Below are 17,373 nucleotides of genomic sequence, written 5' to 3' on the forward strand. Positions count from 1 at the left end.
AGATATAGAGGTTAGACCTTTGGCATCTTCAAAGTGTGGCCCGTGACCCAGCAGAATCAGCACCATCCTGAAGATTGTCAGAAACGCATAATTCGGTTTATACTTCAGACCCATTGCATCCAGTCTTTTAATATGATAAGATTATCATGCATTATCATGCAATGGAGCTCTTAAGAAGTACTGGCCTGAAGTTTCTGACTCTCCTGAAAATCTGCTTAATTTTCCTTATTTTGTTTTCTTCATCCTATAATCATGTACTTGCCATCAACTTCTACATCCTCTGCCATTCTCCTAATGTGAATAGGGCTCTTCTTGGCTCAGATACTCATGTAGAAAACTTGTAGACACTATTTTATCCCAGCATCTGTAAACTATATGCTATAGCCTTCTCACTGACCCTTTCCAGCAGAAAGAGCTGTCATAGGACAACTGTGATATTGTTGCAAGTTGTTTTCCATGTTGGATATTTCTTCAACATTTCCATTCCTCATGACAGCTTAAGTCTAATTTCTCCAAGAAGAAAACATTCTGCAGCAAAATTTACACCATAAGCCACCCACTTTTCTATTCTAACCAAGCCATTGGAACTAGAGACGAGTTAAGGACATTTCTTGATTACAAACCATTATCTTTAAAGTGCTTCTATCAAAGCCATTTCTGTTGTACTTTCCTCCAGGTGTCTCTGGCCACTAACTTGAAGAGAATGGGAGAGGAAGAACAGGCAGGTGAGCTTTGGGAATAAATGAGCTGAATGAGTTCCTTCTACTCAGCAATCTCTGATAGCCATTCCTCTAGTGTGCACCCAGTTGAAGACGTGCATAGCACATACCATAAATGAATGGCCTCTCTGGACTGTAGACATACACACAACTTGTCTCTTCAGGCATTCTGAGAATTTGAAGCAACTCTTCAAGGCTGTAGTGCGGATGTTAATTGATCTTAATAATAAAAATCTGGAGTCAGATATCAGGGCAAATGCTGAAAGATCATAGAAATAAAGGAGCAGCCAAAGTCACCTCTGACCTCTGTGATTCCTCAGACCTAAAAGGGGCTGAACTCCTGTCTCCTCCACCTTATATTCCTCTCTCTGCCAAGCCATATCACTTCCTGTCTCCTATCTGTACAGACCTCTAGATCTCTATGGTTAACTAATGGCTAGCTCCATCCACTGATCTTCAGGCAAGCTTTATTTGTTAGAGCACAAAGTATCCCCACACAAGGCTAAGCCACATGCCTTCCTTTCCAATTTCTAGTTCCCAAGACAGCTTTGGCTCTTACTACTTCACCTTAGCTTTTCTGCACTTGAAAGACTGCTCTTAATTCCATCTCCTCCATAAAATACTTCTCAATCGCTCTGATAGGAAGAATGCTTTTCCTTCTTTTTAACTTTACAGCGGGCAGCTCTTTCTTATGCTACTATTTCATTCATTCTTCCAATCTACACTATAAGTAGATGATTATCTGAATCTCAGTGGGGACCAAGGTCAAGTCTCTTCTGATTCTTACAAATGTCAGAGTCTAGGAGGAACATTGAACATGTCATCATGAACAAGCTAAAAATCACATAACAAGGTAATACAGTTCAGATTTGTCTAAGGACTTGAAATTGAGCCTTTGCTTATAATAGAGGCTGAAACCAATGTCTTACAGAGCCAGAAACTGTAAGTGCAGGAATATTGATTGGGATACACCAAATTGTATAACTCATAGATAATTTTGTAGAGAAATTAATTATTGAACCACGAAGTTCTAACTTGTGCTCAACTAATATATCATCTACTTAATTTAGTCCTCGTTTTCCTCCATTGAATTCTTACTTTATTTTTAATGAATAGGGAATTAATATTCTAAGAGAAAACCAACATACCTGGCTTCCAAGGCAGTAAAGGTATTCTCTGGAGATGGCATTGGCTTAAGGAAACTTCTAACTAATTAAAAAGGGCTGAGAATTTTGGAGAACAGCCATTTACATAGACCTCCTGGGAAGGCCGATTGTTCAGAAATAAAACAGTTTGGAAAGATCATTGACTGAGCTCTCTGAGAAGCTTTAGGAGTCTATCTCACCAGTGGATAGGGCCAAAAGGGAAGCTGCAGTGACCATTAGCCACATTAGGTCCAACTTCAACCACATAGATGAAGGTCCTAGGCCAGAATTGCCTATCATAGACTACACACCATATGGAATTTATATATTTAATTCATTATTTGATATGTATAAATGCTTTGCCTGCGTGAATGCCTGTGCACTATGTATATGCCTGATACCTTCAGGGGCCAGAAGTGGGTATCAAATCCCTTTGAACTGAAGTTAAGAGCAGTTGTGAGCCAGGAACTGAACTAGGGTCTTCTGAGAGAGTAGTCAAGTGCTCTAAACCACTGAACCATCTCTCTAGCCTCCATATATAAATCTAATACTTTATGTTACTTAACATAAAATGGAATCAATATAAAATGATTAATGAGATATTCTGGTTTCTACTAAGCATTCAGGACTGGTTATATATTTTACAGCTTCAGTGTATCTCAATTAGAAGGTTTTTTTTTTTTTCAAGACAGGGTTTCTCTGTGTAGCTTTGCACCTTTCCTGGAACTCACTTGGTAGCCCAGGCTGGCCTTGAACTCACAGAGATCCACCTGGCTCTGCCTCCCGAGTGCTGGGATAAAGGCGAGCGCCACCACCGCCTGGTGAGAAGTTAATTTTTAAATACCAAGTAACTACCTATACATAGGTACTGTCTACCATATTGGACATTATAGCTCCTATAGGCCTTCTTTCCTTTTCTCTTAATTTCTCATTACCTGCACTTCCAGCCCTCCTCCATCTCTTGCTGTGGGCCACAGGAAGATATCATAAGAACTCAGCTGGTTATGGCAAAGTCACTCCCTGGAGGGATCAGGGAATTCCTGCGAGTTTTTGGTGTTTTTCAGCTTGCTATATATTAGCTGTCTTCTGTTATGAAAATCTTGTGTGCCTTCATAGTTTTCCCAATTGACTTTTCCCTAAGAAGGGCTAACAGTGTATACTGATCATTCTCTGGACATTCACATTTCAGGTATTTGGAGAACAGCCTCAGGAAAGGATTTCTCTGGAATCAGATATCTCCCTTAGCCACTTTCAAGGACTAACAGTGATATGCTAACCTGTCATTAGCACTCAGTTGACCTTCTCTTTTACTACTCCCATTTTGGATTGTTAAAGAAAGCCAGGTGGTCACTGCCAAGGAAAAATTCTACCTGCCTTTATAACCCTGTAGAATTCAAGTCTGGTGACCTTGCTTGACCAGGGGCTTGATAAAACTGGATTCTGGGGAGACTTAGGTAGAGCATGGAGAACACAGGACGGAGAAGAAAAAAGAGAATGGAAGAACTAGATGGGTAAGAACTTGAGAGGAACAAACTGAGATGGGGAAGAACTAGATTGAAGGGCTAGAAGAGAGTACTAGAGGAATGAGATGGAAGATGAGGAAAAGCCAGATGGGGAAGTACTAGCCGGGTAAGAACAAGCTGAAAAGGACCGAGATGAGGCAGAGGTAAGATGAGAGAATTAAGAAAGAACTTAGAGGGAGCAAGTATAAGTATAAGAGATAAGTATAGAGAGAAATTAGGCAAGAAAGGAGATAGACACAAGAACAGAACTGAAACTGTATATATAGGATGTTATGCTAGAGGAATTATAGCAAGTGGACTATGGAGTTCCGTGTGCTGAGATTCTATTTCCCGAAAAAAGTTCTCAAGGTTAGTAGTTCTCTCTCCTGAGGCCCTGGGATGTATATTAAGGCTGGTCCCTCTAATATTATACAAGAAACTCTTTTATGTCAATCTTTTTTTTCACACCTTTCTCCCTTGCTCAGTGGTTGCTCTTTTCAGATTCCAGCAAAAGCTTATTCTAACCAACATATGTGATATCACTACAGGAATATTCAGTTAAGATACTGTTCACAGACTAGTCAAGACGACACTTCAGTCTTCTGCAAAAGCCATTTCTAACATGGAAACCAGTGTTCCTTGCCTGCTGTCATTCTTCCTTCCTCTACGTCTGTGGGTTCTCTTCACTCCAGCTCTGAGATGCTTTGATTTTACCTTCTTCACCTGTTCGCTTGTTTTTACTGCTTCTACAACAGTCAGTTTCCACCACCTCTGCTAAAAATCATTGGAGAAAATACTAATAATACAAAACACACCTTCCCTGAAAATCCTTCCACAACTTCCCATGCATGATTTGAGATAAACAATGATCCTTCTCATAGGTAAAACCACTCAGGGCCCTTTCCCTTCTGGTTCTCCTTAAATTACTAGACTTATATCTTCCCTTCCTACTAGCTGTCAATCTCTGGAAGGACTCATGATAATGATGGGATTTTCCTGCTTCCAAAGGAAGTCCTTTACACTCATGTCTCTCTGCTCTGTTTTCCTATTGCCTGAAAAGTCTGTCCTCTGTGCTGGTGAACTGCTCCTTTGTAAACATCTGCAAAAATCTCAGGCAAATGCAAATTACAGATTCTATCACTCCTCTTTCTTTCTTTCCTTCTTTCCTTCTTTCCTTCTTTCCTTCTTTCCTTCCTTCCTTCCTTCCTTCCTTCCTTCCTTCCTTCCTTCCTTCCTTCCTTCCTTCTTTCCTTCCTCCCTCCCTTCTTTCTTTCCTTCCTTCTGGAAATGTTTTTCTTTCTATAGTTACTAAGAAGTAGAGGTTGTACATTCTGTGTGTGATGGTCCACAGGGGCTTCCTAGTAAGACCTTACTTACTCAAGGTCAGAGAATATGAGCTTGCTTTACCCAGCAGGGCTGCATAATGGGATGATTTGGTCACAGGCATGGTTACCAGGTGCTTGGAAGGGTCTACACTTAGATGTACAATGTGCTTTGATCTTGAAAAGGGGAGGTCTTTTGCCTCACCCCTTGGCATTGTATAAAAAGCCCTTTGGAATAAACTTTGAGGCAATGAGGTACTGATCCAGTGCCCTCTCGAAGCTATCCTGTGTCTCTTTCTTATCATCTCCTTCTATATTTCTATCTAATACTTCTCATTCCTTTCTCCTCACCCCAAGAACCCTTTGACAGGTCAGAGCTGGAGTCTGACATCTCTACCAGAGAGATGTTATTGTGAGACACTAATCCTGGAAGATGTGAACAAATACATACTCATCTGACATGGGAAATGGGCAACAGACAAAAGTATGGATACCACCAACATTCAACTTGGTGAACCAATTGAGTTCTATTGAGATTACTTACAGAAATCTGGGTAAAGGGTTACTTACAGGAGAAGAAATTACCTAAAGACTACTATATTACCAAAGCTCATTCCAGCATGAGTGACAATTCATAAAAGTTGGAAACTTGGAGGACACAGCAAAGCCTTTCCAGGTGGCTCCGTTGGTCTGAGCCCTGTCCATGGATACCACTAACTTGTTCTTTCATGCACCTTAGACTGGTCTGTTTTAGGCTGTTCGGCTGGCCACTGCTGCTTCTAGGTACCTTGGCTTGTCTGAGCAGGACTCTACTATTTCTATACTGTTGCAGAGGCCAGGGCTTAGTGAATCTTATAATGAATCTATTATATACTCTTGCAGAGGCCAGGGTTTAGTGAATATGATTGGTCTTGGAAATTAATGAAGCTATTTTCAGTTTTTTCACCTTCTTGCTTGAGGATTTCCCCTGCAGGGTACAATGTTTCAGTCTGGAGAAAACTGTTACACAATCAACAGATAATTCAGCAGGTAAATGCACTGGCTGCCAAGCCTTATCACCTGAGTTCAATCCCTAGGCTCCATGTGGTAGGAAGAAAGAATGGATTCCTACAGAATATTCTCTGACCTCCACACATTTCATATAGTATGCATGTGTGTATGCACATGCATTCGTGATCATGCACGTGTACGCACATACACTCACCAAATAAAAGAATATATATATATATATATATATATATATATATATATATATATATATATTCAAATTATGTCCTTTTCACCAAGACAGAGATACTGCAGGTAACAATGAAATGGGTGTGGAAAGATTAAATAACCAAATGAATGAAAAACCCATTTTTCCAACTTTGCTATACCTCATCTACACAGGCTTTCTGTCATTTAAATCAGTTACTCAGACCTGTAAACTCCTGTTCCTGATCCCCTCTCTTATCTGAGGCTGAAAGTCTACGTCTTTGAAGCTCCTACAACCTGTAATGATTTGCTCTTCAATTTCCTGTAGAAACCATCCTCTGCAATGACTAATAAGTGCATGCTTCTTTATATTTGAACATTCCTTATGAATGGTTTTTTCCTCTCTGAATTGATGTTTCCTGGGGGAAGATATTCTACTCTAATCTTAGGTTCTTGTTTCTTTTTTTAATCCATTCTGTAGACCTTCTGGTCCCTTGACCTCCATAGGAGATTAACAGCTTCCCTTGAGTTAATAAAATATAGTATCTTTGTGTATAATTCTTCTAACTTCAAAAAATCAGTTCTTTTTAATTTTCAAATGCCTGGAGTTTCAGAAGAAAAAAAAAGAAAGAAAGAAACAATTCACTTAATATTAGGTCTTTCTATTCACCCAGGGGGTCCTTCACAGATGTGGGTCCATGATAATAATTTTCATGTTGATGAAGGCTTCTGAACTAAGCTGAGACAACAAAGGGAGCTCATTAAAATTCCTGAGTAAATGTGAAACAGGTGCCACTTGTTGAAGGAAAATAAAATTAATCCTCTAAACAAATGCTGCTGGGTACTTAGAGGGTGCACCCTGATCACAAGTGTAGATAATGGTCAATTTAGACCAATTTGGTTCCTGATTAACAAACCTTTGTCAGATGCTACAATTTATGTGTCATACAGACCCAGTTTCTACAAGATCACACACACACACACACACACACACACACATATACACACACATACATACACACACATACACACACATATACACACACACATATACACATACAAACACACACACATATATACACACACATACACACATGTGTACACACACATATATACACACATACACACACATGTGTACACACACACATATATACACACACATACACACACAAACACACACATATACACACATGTACACACACATATATACACACATATACACACATGCGTACACACACATATACACACACACATATACACACACAAACACATACACACACACGTGTACACACACATATACACACATACACACACAAACACACACATACACACACAAACACACACATATACACACACACATATACACATACAAACACACACACACATACACACACATATATACACACACATATACACACGCATACACACACATGTGTACACACACATATATACACACATACACACACATGTGTACACACACATACACACACACACACTCCACTCTTTCACCTGTGGTCCTCTCTAGCTCATGTGACATTCTTTTTGATATAGAGAGATTTGACAAATAAAATGAGTTCCCAGGTCTAATAAGTGCTGCAATGAATTCAGAGGTATGGACTAGGACCCTCTTTTCTATTAGGCCTATAGGTGTTTTCAGAATTTTAGGCAATGATACTAAAGAAAAAAATAATAAAATAAAATACCAGGCTTATTGCCTCTATAACTGGTTTCTGGGCCGTGTAGATATAACTATACAAAAAGAATACATGTATTCAACTAATGAATAAATTAAAAATGATGGCAAGCTCCCAAATCTCCATGAAATTAATGGGTTTTGTGTGTGTGTTTAGAAATATTTGTGATTCTTTGTCGATTTTTTCATGTTACAAATCATTTATGAATAAATAGCAAAGAGAAAAAAAACAAAGAACATGTTTTTCCTGAAGTACTGTGATAAATGCCATTCCTTAATTGTCACCCCGAGTTTTCTTTTAATAAAAGTAAAAAAATGTCCCATTCTGATAGCGATGTGTTCAGTCCATTCTCCTCACTTCCCCTGTCTGCCATCTACCTCCTCTTCTCTTCCTCTTCCTTCTTTTTCTCTCTCCTCCTCCCTCTCTCAACATAAAAACTTCTCCCATAGAGAAAGCAGCAGAGAAAATAGAAAACCCAGCTTTGACTTCTGTGCAGATTGGAGAAATTTGTCCATCTTCAATACATAGAGTTTAACAGACTCCAGTAAAGAAAATGACTAAGAAGGGTTCTATTCTAGCCATTTTAATTTAAACAAAACCACAACAAAACCCTACACAAACAGTGATTGGAGAGAGCAGTTGTGGAGTCATTGGATGTGTGCCACTGGTTGGGAGCCTCCAGTTCCGATCTGCCATCCTTTGTGAAAAGCCATTTCCACAAAGCTGAAATCACCTTTAATGTTCAGTGTTGTCTGCATAGTGTCTAGTTTAAACTAAAGCCACTAATGAGTTGGCAAGAATATGTCCTTAGTTTTACAAATCTCTGCAGGTTTTAATAGTTACCTTTTCCACTACTAAGCATGTGGATTTGTGTCTATTTCTAGGAACTTAACTTTGCAATTTCTTTTTATTTTGTGTTTTAGGAAAAACTTTCTCTGCCCCTACTAACTTAAAATATAATTAGTATTTAATGATCCCATGTAGTTACATAAGTATGCCTTGCATAAACATATTTGGGAATGGATTGCTGACTCCCATATGATATGGTCTATGGCATTCATTCTTTGTCCACCTACCCCATATTTCACTGAAGAAAAGGATTAGGAGAGTGTATTCTGAGTTAATGTTGACCCAAACTTCAACAATGTATCTATGGAATGGGCCAATGCAAGATTCTTAAGAAAATATTCAGAACAATATTTTAAATGTATTTCTTTGTACTTCTTTTTACATCTCAAATAATACCAAAAGAAAGAAATATCATTAAATGGTTTATTTAAAATTTTCTGTAGTTGATCTACCTGCATGTTAAATTAAGATAAAATTATTTATCTTCCCCCCCTCTCCATCTCCAAACACATAACTATTTTTCTGACATTACCTTCAGGCCCTCCTTCAGATTTAAATGTCAAAGTGCAGCTATATGGCACACCAAAAGCAAACAGACTTTTCCCTTGTCTTAACACATGCAATGCACCAAAGGAGATTAGTTCTGCAGCTCAGTCCTAAAACTGTTAACTCAGCTTCTCCCACCCCTCTTGAGAAATTGTCTACTATGATACTTCTTCACTTGAAAGAATAAAAATAAAATAACTGTTATGTTAGCTCTCTATTTATACTTAAAAGTGATATTACTTTGGAATCACATCACAGTGCCATGACAACAGGCTTGAACAAAGGTTTGCCTAGACCAGCATTTCGGTGGGTCAAGACCCCTTTGGGAGTTGAATGACCCTTTCACAGGCATCACCTAAAACCATTGGAAAACACAGATATTTCCATTATGACTCATAACAGTAGCAAAATTACAGTAATGAAGTAGCCACAATAATAATTCTATGATTGGAGGTGTCATTCCAACAAGAGGAACTGTATAAAATGGTCACAGCATTAGGAAGGTTGAGAAGAACCATTGGCCTAGACATATGAAATGGTTAAGTCACTGAACTGATGTCTTTGTGGCAGAAGATCATGGATTAAATAATCAAGTTAAAGAAAAAAACTCCCCCTTGACCTTTTTGTAATGCAAAATCTCAGCTCTTATCTTAAAGGGGAAAAGAGTGTATTTTGGAGTCTAACATGCATGACCAGGCCCAAGAACAGACTTATATTACTCAAAATTTCATGTTCTAACATGGTAATACTTTGACTATTTTATAGTGACAGCACAAGAAAGTCATAAATTAAAGCACTTTTCAAATATATTGTTGGAAATATTAGTTAGGTGGCTCACAGCAAAGCAAGGAAAACGCTGTTCTGGGCTTCAGATGCTATCTACCACTTTTTCTTTAGCTCTTTGGATGGTTGGAAACGAGGATTTGTTCAAACATCCTAAATGAAATTTCGAATGGTCACAAAGATGCCAGGTCACATACAAAGAATGGCAATAAATAACTATTACAGGGTCTAAAGATACATGATAGTCTAGCTGTGCCTTGTAACATCCACTGTTCTCCACACTAATGGAATTCTAAACTAGTTCACAGGCCTTGCAGAAAGGGAAAGCCCAGTGGAAGCTGTGGGGTTCTTTCTGGGAACTTCATTTATGACTTCTAAACAAAATGGCCTTGGTGGAAAGCCTGAGATTGGCATAGCAGGCTAAAAGAGGTCATATGGAGAGCTGTACATCCATACTAGAAATAATTCTTATGGAGTAGAGGAAACAGGGCTTCTTAGAGACCTTCTAGTGGTTTTATTTGTTCATAATTAAGAAGGATCTTAGCTTTTTGCAATATAAAAACCAGTAAGATAGAAAATAAAGAAAGGCAAAGTGTGTTAGTGAATTAGATAGAAATGTGCACAATCTATTTCAGGACCCACCTCCTGCTTCCCCAGTCACACTCTAATTTTAAGGAAGGGGAAAGCATTACAGTCTCCCTATCTACAGACTTAAAATTCCATACTGCAGCAGGAGGGGGTCATCTAGCTTAGCATATTAAAAAAACCAACAGCACAGAAGATTGGTCCCCACAAATGCACACTAAAGGCTACATGCAGAGAAGGAGCTAGTGTGAGAAAAGTTACAATGCACAGGTGCTATGGAGATGACCCTACAGCGTCTGGACCCCCCTCTAGCCCTGTGCCATTTAGCTTCCAAATTGTTTGCCAACTCTTTGGTCCACTGCCTTGCTTGGAAGTGTGAATGCAAGCTCCTGAAAAGCAGCTTTGTCTGCAGATCCTGACTGGGTAGAATTTCAGCACTGTGGGGAGACTGAAATGCTGCAGGTCCAGAGACCAATTACCTATCTTTAGTCCCCCAAACCGTCATTTCTTACCTACCTCTGTGTCAAGACAGATATCCTATACCTAATAAATGAAATCCTTCAGAATTTATTGACTTAGCAGACCCACTGGCCTCCATCAACTTCAAAGCTAAGAATGTCACCAGACAACATTTGGGGACTGTAGGAAAGCTTTTGCCATCTCACTGTACCCGCCTCTCTCATGTACCCACCAAAGCATTTCAAACTTGCCCTGACTTGTAACTTGACTTCTTTTGTTCTGTCAAACTGTAAAACTTCATGAAACTTCCTCCACATTGGAACATGAAATTTGAGATAACTTAAACCAGCATTCCCAAGCCATGGTCATTCAAAATGGCTCCAGAATAAACTCTCTCTTGATCCCTTTAAGGAGAGAGCTGTGGTTTTGTTTCATTTTTTTGTTTGTTTGTTTGTTTGTTTGTTTGTTTGTTTTGTTTGTTTTCGTTTTTTAAGACAGGGTTTCTCCGTGTAGTTTTGGTGCCTGTCCTGGATCTCGCTCTGTAGACCAGGCTGGCCCCAAACTCACAGAGATCTGCCTGGCTCTGCCTCCTGAGTGCTGGGGTTAAAGGCGTGCGCCACCACCGCCCAGTGTGAGAGCTGTGGTTTTTGTATTGACAGATGTGTGCCCTTTGTTAGTAAACTGCCTGTTTGTTCAACTATCTTCATGTCCTGTCCCTGGCTCACTGCTGTGTTTGAGAACAGAAATCCCACCTCAGTATCTGCCTATGCAATGTAAAATGAATCTCTTCTCGGCCTTTTGGCTAAGATCAAGTGTAGCAATGTAAAATGAAGGAAGTGGAGGAACAAGGCTTGGTTGACTGCTGTTTAGGGAAGTTATTTATCCCTACTAACGTTTGGCTATTGTAGAGATTGATTTTTCTTGAATTCTTTTTAATCTACTCTGTTAGATAATTCTTTGTCAAATGAGTGTGATCTGAATCATATCTCTGGCCCTCCATAGAGATATGATTTTCTAAATTACCAAGATTTTAAGTTCACTATCCAGCAGGAGGCTTTCGGGCAAAGAAGAAAGATACAATGGTCCTCTCCCTTAAGAATCAGTCTAAGTAGACCTGCCAGTCATCTGTATAAGAAAATGTCCCGCCGGGCGGTGGTAGTGGTGGTGGTGGTGGTGGTGGTGGTGGTGGTGGCGGTGGCGGTGGTGGTGGTGGTGGTGGCGGCGGCGGCGGCGGCGGCGGCGGCGGCGGCGGCGGCGGCGGCGGCGGCGGCGGCGGCGGCGGCGCACGCCTTTAATCCCAGCACTCGGGAGGCAGAGGCAGGTGGATCTCTGTGAGTTCGAGGCCAGCCTGGTCTACAAGAGCAAGATCCAGGAAAGGCACAAAGCTATACAGAAAAACCCTGTCTCGAAAAATAAAATAAAATAAAATAAAGAAAGAAAGAAAGAAAGAAAGAAAGAAAGAAAGAAAGAAAGAAAGAAAGAAAGAAAGAAAGAAAGAAAGAAAGAAAGAGAGAGAAAAAAAGAAAAAAATATCCCCAGGAAGCTGTTTCAGAGATCTTGGAAAATAGTCTCTGGTCTGCTCTATGAAAAAAAAATAAAAGATCATATGAGCAGAGGGAAACAAAGAATAAAAACCCAGTTTAATCTGAGAGGTGGAGCCCCAAGACCACTGGAGAGGGCCTAGGAGAAGGAGCCTAGCACAAGCCTGTGAGCACTTTTTGTAGGTCAGAGTGGGAAGGTAGGGGCATAAGCTTCGCCAGAGCCGGAAACCTTTTCTGGATAAACTATGTTTTGAAACTGCTGGGTGTAAGATAAGTCAAATTGTCTGACTTTGCAAAACCCGCTGTCCTGGGCCTGTGGTGGGCGCTAGCTGCTCTCTGGGAATTCCATGTTCAGCAGATTTCCTGGAACCTTGGCTTTGTTTTTTTTTTAAGGGCTCCAGCTTTCAGTGTAGTTTTCTTTATGCACTTAGGTCTCTCTGGCCACTGGTGCTCTTAGCTCATGAGTGTAACACTCTAGACAAACCTTATGTATCGAGTGTGTTACTTTTTGTTAGTTTCATTTGAATCAGTTGAATGGATGGAGGACCCCAGGGGAGGTCAGAGCAAGAATCAAGTAAGAACGGGCATACCTGAATTAAAGACTCTATGAATGGGGAAAAGATCAAAGCTGGGTTCTGCTGAGAGTCTGGTCCTAGCTCTGGTTTTATGCTGGTGTTCAGGTTTTAGGACCTGTATGACTTCTCTTCTGGGATTTCTGAAGGCATTTCCCAAATGAAATCCAGTTCCATCCCTGGAAAATTGCTACTTGGCTCAAATTCAGCCAGAAATAGTTCCAGCCAACCTGGTTTGGTAGCTTTGGATTTAGATGAGGTCAAAGTCACCTTATCCTCAGGATTAAAGGGGGTACAATGTTTCTGACAGTACAAAATTTATCAGAGAGACTATCCCTCCCTGGGCCCTCTTACATAACTGTCCTAAGTGAATGTAACAGACCCCCAGGGCTGCACTGAGTGAGTGATGCAGAAAGTACCCATCGGGAGGATGAAATGTTTCTCATTGTAAAAGAAGTGCTTCCACAGTTGGGCACTGACCTAACCGAGGACATTTCACATGTGAAAGAAAGAAAGGTGCAGCTCAGTCTGGGGGTTCAGGGCCTTAGGCTGGCTGCAGGCAGCTGCTGTCGCAGAGAAAGGAGGTTGCTGAGGCAGAGCAGACGCCTGACTCAGCTGTGCTCGACTTCTCATCCTTTCCCCATTCCCTGTGTAATCAAGCTCCGCTTGAATGTGGCCCCCGAGAGACGCAGGAGTTGCCACATGTACTTACAGAGACCACAGAAGTGCTCAGATAACCAGTCAGACACTTAATGGACTCAGAATAAAGCAAATATATAACTTGTACCTCTAGAGTCACTAACCGCCCTGGTTTATTCAGGGTGCTTTTTCCAGACATGGCATTCTCAGTGCTAAAACCAAGACTCTCTGGGGCAAAACGGGGTCACACAGAGACCTTATAACCTAAACAGAGAAGTAGCCATGTCACAATGTCACAGAAGAAGTGGTTGGCTCAGCCGTGAGCATCAGGAACAGAACAGATGAGGGAGGCTGCAGAGCCTCGGGGCCTCCTGGAAGGAACGGAGGTTTAGAACTCCAGAAGGGATTCTGCTGAGTCAAGAAAGAAAGATAGGGAAATAGCTCAGGTATTGGGATAAAAAGAAGTCCAGTTCTGGAATCTGGTTGAAGCTTCTTGTAGACAGAGAAGCAGTCATCCAAGCACAATTAATAACTTCTCAGGGCTTTCCCCATTCCCACCAGTTTTCTAGGAGCCTCACCAGGAACCTCATGTACAGGGAAAAGATGTGTTCTAAACCTCTGGGAAAATGAGAGCCACCTCTTCACATTATAATGCCAGCCAAGGCAGCTCCAGAGCCTCCTCACTTTCCTTACTTATCAAGAGACAAAAGGAAAAGTTTCCTTTAAAGTGTAACTTGACAGCTACCAAGGTACAATATGAGGCTAAGGGGAGTATGAGGCTCCCTGGGGAACCAGTACCCACACTGCAGTGTTGTGCTCTTTTTCTGAGACCTCTCTCTTTCTCAACCCTTATGCATAGACCTACATTAAAATTTTAACCCCAACTATGCTTTCACAAAATGACTAGCCCTGAAGTCCTTTCTGCATCAAAACCATAGAGTGTAGTTTGGTCTGATTGAAGTCCCTAAATGTCCAAGGAAACTCTGCAGGCAGCTGAGGGTGGTGGCCCTGTGGAGGCGATGTCTCTGTCCCCTCTCTACTGACAATACCATTCTTAGGATGAAGCTCTACCAATGTACCTGTGACCCAAAAGCCCTACTGGGGGATCTAAGAAGACTAAAATAGGGCAGTAGCCTGCAAAGGAAGTTGAATTTGACATAGCTTCAATTCCATTTTGACTGGATATACAGTTGACAAAGGAAATGATTATGGAATCAGAATGGATCTGCTCAAGGTTTTGTCTGTTGGTGATTGGCAATAAATTTACTTCTGATATAGAATGCTATGTGTTGTCTTTATCTAAGTTGATAGTGCATTACAATTTTGTTGTTGTTGTTGTTGCTGTGTAAGGAATCAAGTCCAAGGCCTCAGTGAAATACTCTACTGTTGAACCATGCCAACAGCCAGGACCACAGATAACACATGTGTTTTGAAGAATCCTATTGTCTCTTTCTAGACTGAGTTCATTAACTTTGCAGGAGGTCCAAATAAACAACTTTTGAGAGTTCTCACATTGTATGCATTAACTCTCATGTAGATTCTCTTATAGAAATTCATATGTTGGCCTGGAGAGGTGGCTCAGTAGCTAATAGCTACTGTTGTATACTGGTGAGGATCCGAGTTCAGATCCCAGCACCCATTTACTAAGCCCATCACCTGGTGCATGCCTTGAGCGGGACAGAAATAGGATTTATGAGGCTTTTTGGCTTCCAGCCTAGCCAAGTAAAGAGAAGCTCCAGGTTCAGAGGAGGGTTCTGCCTCAAAAGAATAGATGGAGATAGAAGAGGATGCCTGAGACCCTCCTCTGGATTTTGCTTATGTAAGCTGGTTCACACATATGCATATACTTACACAGACATAATTTCTAAGCTCATATATTTATTCTTGTCTTTCAAGGAAAAAATATCTGACTGGGTAGATGTTCTTTGAAAGAAAGCACTGAACCAAAAAAAGAAAATAAATGCTGGATATATGATTATATACTTCTATCCAAAAATATAACGAGAACTTAAATTGCTAACTCAGGAGCAGGATCCAGTCTATTTTGCAGTTTCTCCGGAGGGTAATTTCACAAGCTTTGGTTAGCTTGTGCAGTCATTTCTCTCTTTCCACTCCCCATTCTATCTGGAATAGATACTGGTTTTGCTTCCTTATTTATGTGAGGGAAGTGGACTGGAAAGAAGAAACATCACTCGACTGCTGTATTATTTTTAGTAGTTTATATGGGTCTGTTAAAGACAGGTATTGGTTGTAACAAAATAAATTCAATCTGGCCTCTAAATGGCCTTTTAGTCCCCAGCTTCCAGACCCACAAATGAATGAATCCTCTTTAGATTCACCAGTTCTAAATTTGGGAGTTTGGTCCTCCATGCTCTGGAAAAAAAATGATACAGGGTTGATTTTATAAGCATGAGCATATAAGCTGGTATATGGACCCTAGCCTTTTCCTTTGTCCAGCATGATATTCTTGGAGAAATTCCAATTTCTTTATAGTCTGGGAGTCAAAGGGGGTACACTAGTGTCCCTTGAAAATATCTTCATTCCTGCAAAGATGGTTACAATGAGATGCTAATATATCAGAGGCTTACTGTAGTTAATGTGATACTGTTGTCAGTCATCAGAAAAATAGAAAAAAGACAGATGCTATTGCCCTTTGATGAGAAACATCTCCTATACAGGCTCATGTATTCGAATACTGGTCCCCAGCTGTGGTGCTGTTTGCAAAAGTTATTGAACCTTTAGGAAAGTTATGGGGCTTTGTTACAGGAAGCTTGTCACTGGGGTGGCCTTTGAGGCGCTACAGAGACCCCCTAGTTCCTTCTCACTCCCAGCTTTCTGCTTGCAGGGGAAGTGCAATCAGCTGGCCTCGAGCGAGCTCTTGCTGCCAGGCCTGCCCTTGACATGATAGACTGGCTCCCCTTGGAAGAATAGGGCAGAAAAAATCCTCCTTTTCAAAGCTGCTTTTCATCAGGGTATTCTATCATAGCAACAGAAAAACAACTAATACAGATGTTTTGAGAGCAAAGAAAAATAAAGCTTGATTCATACTGCTGTAAATAAATATAGATTGAGTATTTTATTTTAGCAAAGAAACATGAAGGAGACACTGTGGCCAGAGGCTTCTTGCCATTCAACTTGAAGCATCATGGGAGGTTTTAAATGAGGATGGCAGAGAAGAGGAGACCACACCTGCATTAGGAAAACACAGACTTTTTCAAGACACCATTGTTGATTTCTGCTTATCTCCAGGTAGCCAGGCTGTGTCACTTCCGTGATCCTGCTTTTGATAAAGCGACATGTCCTGAGCTGAGCTGAAGGTAAGGTGGAGGCTCAGGATCAAAACCACAGCCCCAAACCTGGACGTCACTGTTATTTACTAAACAGATTCATCTTGCCATGCCCAGCATGCTTGCCACCTACTTAAGATCAACTATTTTAACACAAGATTCTTCTGGCCAGTGAGTCCACAGAACACAGTAAATTCTCATGGATCTACAGGTCAGAAGAGAACTGGGTACTGAAGCAACTTTCCTACTTTCCAAAGCTGCCCAGCGTCACCCAGGGTATTTTTAGGGTTTACTCTAGTTCCCACTCTAGTTGGAAATTTCTGATTCCTACCTGTCTGCTCACACAGTTTGAGATGCTCTGTAGTTCCTTAGCACTTCCCCCTGGCCAGAGAGAATGAGTGAACTGACTTTATCCTAAGTATGTTTTTGGATATGCTTGCTCTTATGTTACTACATGGGGTTGGAAAGAAAATGGGTAAGCATAGGAGCTAGTTAGACAGCTAAAGAGGTTTACTATCAGGAACCAGTGGTGTGAA

At 40.7% G+C, this 17,373-nt stretch overlaps 1 protein-coding gene and 1 non-coding gene across 2 annotated transcripts in view; one reads left to right on the forward strand and one right to left on the reverse strand.

Moving 5' to 3' along the window:
• The window catches only part of Cntnap2 (contactin associated protein 2), a 2,081,518-nt gene that overhangs the window by 942,131 nt on the left and 1,122,014 nt on the right, over positions 1-17,373 (reverse strand). The gene's annotated exons all lie outside the window — the stretch shown is intronic.
• On the forward strand, positions 11,581-11,778 carry LOC121828457 (U2 spliceosomal RNA). The gene has a single exon (XR_006070921.1). It is a non-coding gene; the product is annotated as a U2 spliceosomal RNA (small nuclear RNA).

The sequence above is a fragment of the Peromyscus maniculatus genome, chromosome 3 (genome assembly GCF_049852395.1).
Source record: "Peromyscus maniculatus bairdii isolate BWxNUB_F1_BW_parent chromosome 3, HU_Pman_BW_mat_3.1, whole genome shotgun sequence".
NCBI classification, from domain to species: domain Eukaryota; kingdom Metazoa; phylum Chordata; class Mammalia; order Rodentia; family Cricetidae; genus Peromyscus; species Peromyscus maniculatus.